This window comes from Macrobrachium nipponense, chromosome 47 (genome assembly GCF_015104395.2).
Source record: "Macrobrachium nipponense isolate FS-2020 chromosome 47, ASM1510439v2, whole genome shotgun sequence".
NCBI lineage: Eukaryota > Metazoa > Arthropoda > Malacostraca > Decapoda > Palaemonidae > Macrobrachium > Macrobrachium nipponense.
The window spans coordinates 8,819,886-8,827,417 of NC_087222.1; the positions used below are offsets into that span (position 1 = coordinate 8,819,886).

At 43.9% G+C, this 7,532-nt stretch overlaps 1 protein-coding gene across 1 annotated transcript in view; it reads left to right on the plus strand.

The window, feature by feature from the left end:
- Window positions 1-7,532, plus strand: part of LOC135204517 (uncharacterized) — a 624,442-nt gene that overhangs the window by 529,469 nt on the left and 87,441 nt on the right. The window lies entirely within an intron of this gene.

The window sequence follows — 7,532 nt, forward strand, 5'->3', positions numbered from 1 at the left end:
GACTCTGCAATAGCCCAGAAAATGTTTTTAAAAAGATCGAAGCCCACATGAGCAATTAAGGAAATTGGAAAGATATCATAGGAAATCACTGTAACAGCTTGGAAAAACAGTAAATTTTCCTTTAATATACATGAGACTACAGATGTTGGCACAGAAAAGACTTGTGCAGTCATAGTTAAACACTTTGATAAGACCATAGGATCCATAGAGACATGATTACTTGAGCTAATAAACATATATAACCCCAAACAACAGTGAAGATGAAGGATCAACGGGGCACCGTCTATATAATCTTTTAGTTACACTTTTTAATGAACACCAAATCCTCATTGAAAATTTAGTAGGATTTGCTGCAGATGGTCTGAGCAATATAATGGGGATTAATAATTCAGCTACCAGTAGACTTAGAAATGCTGCACCTGGTATCACTGCACTAAGATGTATTTGCCATTCAGCTCAGTTATGGTCATCACAACCGCCAAAAACTCTTCCTCGGTTTTGTGAAGACTTGATTGGAGACATCTACACCTATTTCTCTCACAGTGTATCAAGGATTCGCGAGTTTAAAGAATTTCAAACATTCTCTAATTTGAAACCACACAAATTACTTCGTGTTTCACTTCAAGGTAGTTTTCGCTGCATGAAGCTGTTGCTTGAGTGTTAGAGCAGTGGACTGCCCTCTCTCTTTACTTTAGGCAAAAGCAACTGGAAGATAGACTATTGACATCAAAGCTTATCTACGACAGCCTTCAAGTTAATGCTGTCCATTTGTATTACCTATATCAAATAATTTCTTGCCAAAAATAACGACTTTTAATCCAACATTCCACAGAAAAGACCCTACCAACCATTCACTTAACTGTATGACAGATATCAAGTCCCTCTATCTGATATCTTTGAGATACCTTTTCAATCATGACAGACTTAACAGTACTCAGGATATGGGGGAACAATCTGTTTGTTGCATTTTGACAATGTCTTAGAGAGAGAGAGAGAGAGAGAGAGAGAGAGAGAGAGAGAGAGAGAGAGAGAGAGAGAGAGAGAGAGAGAGAGATGGCATAATTGGTGGATAGATGGTTAGCAATTGAATTGCGCAGTTTGGTGAGTTCTGGGTTGTCTGATGGTGCGGTTGCATGTAAAGTCAGGGACCCAGCTCTTGGGCTTCAGTGGTCTGTACTGGCACAGTATAGTAGACATGTTGTTTTGTTGTTGTTAGTGATTGTTTGTGCAGTTGTCTTTTGTTGTGTTGTTGTTGAGTTGTTGTATGGTTGTAGTCCTTGTTTGTTTGTCTGTGTATTGATTTACTGCAGTTGTTGGTGTCTAGTGGGCCAGGTGGGAAATAGCCCTACCTCCAGACTGGCAATGTCTCCCGAAAGCCAAGTCTTCACCAGGAACTATTGGTCCTGAGGAAGCAGTGACCTTGGATACTATGAGGGACCACAGAGCCAGCAAGGAGACTACTTGAAAAGCTGCCATAGTGATAGCTTCCAAGGCCGCTGCCTCTTGTTACATAAAACAAAGGTTTCCTAAAAGAATATGCTGCAGCAGTAAGCCAGGAGTCTAGTGAAATAACTCTGGCTCTATCTGCTTAGTCGGCAAAGGGTTGTCCAAGATCGAATAGAAGCACTTCCGTCGAGGTAGGGGAGGGGGAAGCAGCTTGTCTGATCTGTTGGCCCTAAGCGAATTCTCTTACCCCGAGACAAGATTGTTCACCTGGCCCATGACTCCTTCAGACAAGGAAGACCATAGTAAGCCCATAGAGGCCCTGGGTTCCTTCTTAGGAGCCCAGAATCACTCTTGCTGCAAAAGCCGGTCAGAGGAAGTCATCATAGTCCCTTCCCCTAGGTCATTGTGCTGACGAACCAGTGCAATGACCTCAGCAAAGTCCTCTGGATCTCGGGAGTGACCGCATCCTGGGGGGAAGGACCATCAAGTCCTTCTAAGATGTGTTCCTCCCTTGACCCTCTTCCTTCAGAAGGAAGAACCTCAGCATTCCCCCTATGACCTTCCTGCACCACTTGAGCATACGACCTCTCGGGTCCTAAGACCGTGCTGGAAACATTAAAAACTCTCGTGGCTGGACCCTGGGGAGATCCCTCACGACTCCCAGTGTATCCCGAGGAAGTTTAAGGGACAGGTGAGGAAGATCTGCTAACAGAACTAACTGTGTGAGTGGGCTGCGAACGATCACCAACCTGCGGTGGTGATTGGCTCTCAGGTCTAGAAGAGCACTCTCGCTCCAGAGAAGCGCTCCCCCGGGTATGGTACAGTGCTCTCACACGGCAGGAGAAACTTTATTCTACACCAGGACTGATTGGTCATGCGAACGTGACCATGGAACAGGTGGAGAGTAGCGTCAACCTGACTGGCAAGATTGAGTACCATCCTCACGACATGTCCCAGTCCTCAAAAGAAAGGAGGTCAAACCTCTCTAGAGGACTGAATGGGGGACTTCCTACTGGTCTCACTACACACACAATCTCGTGAGACCAGCACATCAACCCCAAGATCGAGCGATTGCCGGTCAGGAGTGACTCACCTGAGCGACTCACCCCTTCCTTCCACACAGTGCCTGAGTCGTGACGGTGAGCAGACTCAGTGTCACCAACTCTAGCTGCATGCTTGTCAATAGACTTGTCTGCACTCAGGGAAGCTCACAAACGAGAACCCAAGACAGTACTAGTCATAGAGGCAGAACCTCTAGGACTAGGTGTAGGAGTATGGGCCAAAGCCTGAACTCTTACGGTCCCCAACTTGCGTAACCCTTGGGCTGGCGAGATGGTTCCCATTACCAAAGAAACAGGAGCACCAGTGGAAGACCCACCTGCCTTCCCATAATGGGGAGACAGACCCTTAGAAGTCCCAGAGGGTGGGGTGAGACTACTTTCTTCCTCGGCAGATGAAGCAGACGATGACGATGAAGGCGAAGTCAACAAGGAAGATGACGACACCTTAGGGGCTTCTTCTTTGACATCTTCTTCGTTAGCTTTCCTCAGAAATGGCGGTCACAGTCCCCATCCAAGGTGCAACTGGAGTGGCTGCCAAAGCAGCAGGCTCTGGGGCAGCAGGGACAGGAGATGCCAACACTGTGACAGCACTCGCATGATCAGGAACTAGTACAGCAGCCGGCACAGGCACGGATGACACAGGCCGGAACACTACAGGAGGGAGGGCCAATGGTGGATAGCACCCTGGGAGGTTGTTCAACATAAGTCGCAGGAGGAGACAAGACAGTGTAACCTGGAGGAGGAGGAGGCAGGAATGAATGTGCCTCTGACGTATGTGGCCCAGATGTCATCACCACCAAAGGTGTTACAGTGGTAACATGTTGAGTGTACACCAAGTGCATTGGGGCCACATATCGAGGTACAGATACAGTCATTAATGTCCCTGCTGCAGATCCATGCGTCGCAGGGGCAGACAAATTGTGCCATTAGCCCCTGGAGGAAAAGTTGGGTTAGTAGAGGATCCAAAGAAGCAGGAGAAATTCCCCCTGAAGGGAAACTGCAAGTTGAGTAAGCTTACGAAGAGGGAGGGAGAAAGAACAATGAAGAATCAACCACCAACAGAGTTGTCGGGGGGGTATAACCCTCAGACAAATCCTTGGAAGCCTTCCCCCAAGATCGCTTCCTCCACTCATACCTTCCACACTGCTGTGCCGACCAGGATATACAAGTATTGCATGGGTTGGACCTATCACACTCATGCCCTCGGCACTTCACACACAAGGTGTGAGGATCTATCTCCGCTCAAACCAAAAATTTTTCCATCACTTATCTCATCTGAGAAATACTGATGGTGAGAAGATTTTTGAGGTTCTTCCAGATTTTCTTATCAACATCTTGACACTACCAACTTCCAACGCTGATGTAGAGAGGATTTCTCTAAAGTGAACCTTAATAAAACCAAGACCAGAAATAAGCTGCTGACTTCCACTCAGTCACCGCTGGTGCTTGTATCCCAACAGGTAAGAATCTTCTGGAGGAGGTGTGGAGTTTGATCCTAACCATGCTATGTTTAAGGCAATTCAAAGATCCCAAAACATACTGGACGAAGACAGTCAAGAAGTTTATATATTTGCTTATATATTTGCTATATAATATCAATTAAAAATCCTGTAATTATTTTGCTTTAGTTCTTATCTTTGTTTGTACATTTACATATATAAATTTAAATATGTACATTTTGAACTCCTAAAAAATTGTATAACAAATTTAATAAATGTCATACATAATAAAAATAATCCAGTGTGCTGGCATCATGAATAACAACCAAGAAAAATAAGAAAGGTTTGCAATGGAAATAGATAGCAAACATTTTTTTTATGGGATTCTTTGGTTGCTATTCACAGATACTGAAAATAGAATGTGGTTAAAAATATCCAAGAAATATTTCAGTTATCCCTCGTGTTTAGACAACAAAATGCTTGAGTGTGCCCTTCCACCGTTTAAGTAAGCATGCAGAATGCCTCACACAGAATGAACAGCAACACTGCATTCACTTACCTTCAGACCCAGGTATCAGAATGAGGGGTGGCTTGAGGTGGGCAGTACATATAAAGACCTTAGGTTTGTTATGTTAGGAATAATACAAATTCTTTAAAATTTGTCATTTGTTCCTCCACGAATACAAACCCTCAGTCTTTGGTTACAGAAGATTTATTTTTTTTGGTAGGAGGATTCGAGTAAGCTTCTGAACTGACTGGTGGTGGTTGGTTCACCTCACCTGGGTCTTTATTTCTGGTCATGTAGAGCAAAGGAGCAAGTCCCATGCCTCTGACATGTTGAACATGCGTGTGTTCAACTGCCAGACTTCTAGACATTTCGAATTAATATGTATTTGAACATCATTGATCGTACAAGGTTTGGATGAATCTGTAGTGTCGAGAAAATCAAGCTAAGATAACCATGGTTTTTATTTATTTTCAGTGTAGGCTGGAGTACGCTGTTAAATCTTGAACAGGGTGGGGGGGTTAGGCATACCTACCGTCTGGTAGGCGGTAGGTCTGCAGCTGCCCGGATGTAAACACTCCACTTTGCCTTTTGGCCCAGTTTTCACATTGAGGGTGGCATGAGGGTGGCATTAATGTGAAGGGCCTCAGGTTTGTACGATAGGAAAAAGGCATTTTACCTTTAAACAAAAACTGATTTCTTCCTACACGATATACAAACCCTTGGTCCTTTACATTAGGAAGACTCACTGATTGGTAGGAGGAATGTGAGTGAGCATCTGGAACTGCACACCTGGGCTATTCCTTCTGGTCGTAAGGAGGACCAGTGATTCATCCGAAAATGGGCTTGAAGAATAATTAGGTGTCAGAAGACAATTAATGCAAAGTTCTGGGAAGGGTCTGCATTATTGCCAGTCCCCTTTTCATGATTCTGATGAGAAAAATAAAAGGAAACTCGATGTGCAAGCTTACCGTATCAACCCTCAACCAGCAAGTGTGAGTTTGACTCCTATCCTCAAATTGAAGGAAGAGGAGTAGAAGACAAAGTGGGGAAGGTGGGGATGGGGCCAGTCATCTCTCGCATCTTCTTACCTCTAGAACCGCACACCATAGGTTGAGATGCAGCGTGTCCTCTTGAAGAAGCTGGTCAAGTAAACACAACTTTTGAATATCCACCACCGGTCCAAGGCAAAAGATATTCCAAAGACCTGTTTGGGCAGACCCGAAGGGTAGAAGATATAATGTGATCATAATGTGTCTTCCGGTCCAACATATTCTTCGGAGTGATGAAACGTACACAGCCACTGGCACTGCTCGCTCTCTGAGAGAGCGAACGTGACATAGAGAAGCTTCTCATGATCTCGTAGATTCGAGGAGGACTGTCATAGACACTTCTGCATAGGAAGTCAGTAGTGGATAAAGGTATCGACATTCAATGAAGGGTGTCGATCCTTCGCAGTATAGCAATACCAATAGGACAAAGTAATGATTGATCTGGATCAACCAATACAAAGTCCACAGCGCAGGAGATCATGAAGGATTCAGACTTGTCAACAGAAACCAAATGATTGTGCATCCAAGACGTAGTCATGACATGACACCCACCTTTTGAAGGGTGATGTTGAGTAGGAACCTTGCAAATCGCTTATCTTGTTCGCCAACAATGTTGAGAGACAAGATGATGATTCTTGTGAGGCATATGCACATTAGACAAGTGCCAAATGCCTTCTAGAGACCGAGGTCTCTGTGATGGCAAGACAGGAGTTTCATATCAGTAGTTGAATCTCAGCCAAGGAGAAACAATACTACTTAGTGAATGACTAAGTTGAATGTGGACCTATGTCTTCACAGTAAACTCTCATGATTATCATCATAGAAAAAGTCCCATCGATAACACCAACCAGTAAAGATAGCTCTAATTCCTGCTGTTTTACAGAAGACTGAAAAAGTCATTTCACTATTTCATTGCTGTTTGGCAAGAAAATCGGAGCTTGCAATGAAGACAGAGTCTTTTCAGCAATGAAAACACAGGGATTGTACTGCCTGAAGAAACACTTCTTGTGGGTTGGATCAGGGAGGAATTTTCTATTTACTTTGGATGCAGAGCTAGTTGGGCGGGGAACAGGCGAAGTCTTCAGTTATTTGTTTTTAAGTTGTGGTGAACAAAGAATAATTGAACACCTTATGAATTAGAAAAAGTATATTAGAAGACAAAACTCAAATTGTCTAAAGATAATCATTCTGCATCATGATGAGGCAGGTGCGATGGAACAGAAGACTAGGCTTCAGACTTCTGTTATACCATGGGGTAAGAGAAAGATGTTAACGAGTCTAATGAGATATATATCTGTCTGAAAATTCTCGCAACGGCAAATGTGGACCACGAGACATGGGCCTAATGGGAGAATTCCAAGCCAATCAGAGACCTAAGTCTGTGATTGCCGGGCAGAGAGATTCGTATTGGTAGTTAGTCCTTGACAGAGGAGTAAAAACACTAAAACAAACAGAATCTCAGAGAGAGAGCAGTATTATGCCACTCGCTCGACTCCTTATACTGCATTGCTGGGTAGTGCATTCCATGATGGAATGCATTCGGCGAAAACCATTGAGCGCAAAAAAGATACACTTGATCATCTGCATTTCAACCGATATGGGAGGGAAGAAAACCCTCTTGCTCGGTAATAATGCAAATGCTGTTGTGTTGTTGGGAAACAATACCACTAGTTATCTCAAAATCAAAACCTGAAACTCTTGGGAGCCCCAAAAGGCTGTCCTGACTTTCAGGTTAATTAAGAAAAAGTACTATTCATCTCGGTCAAATACCAGAAGAATTAACTTACAGACATGCACCTATAACTTGGACGATGCAACCAATAACAAATGCATGTTGCGAGGGAAATATACTATATATTCATAGGTTCCTGTAAATCGTGCTCCTTCCTAATTCTTCTTCATTTGAGAGACAAGAATAAGGACTAGAAGCAGACCTCCAGTCTCTAATGAAGAGAGTGAAGGTGAAGTTGCCCCCCTGATAATCGAGACGCATCTCATTGGTAAACTCAGGAAAATTCCTGAGGACATG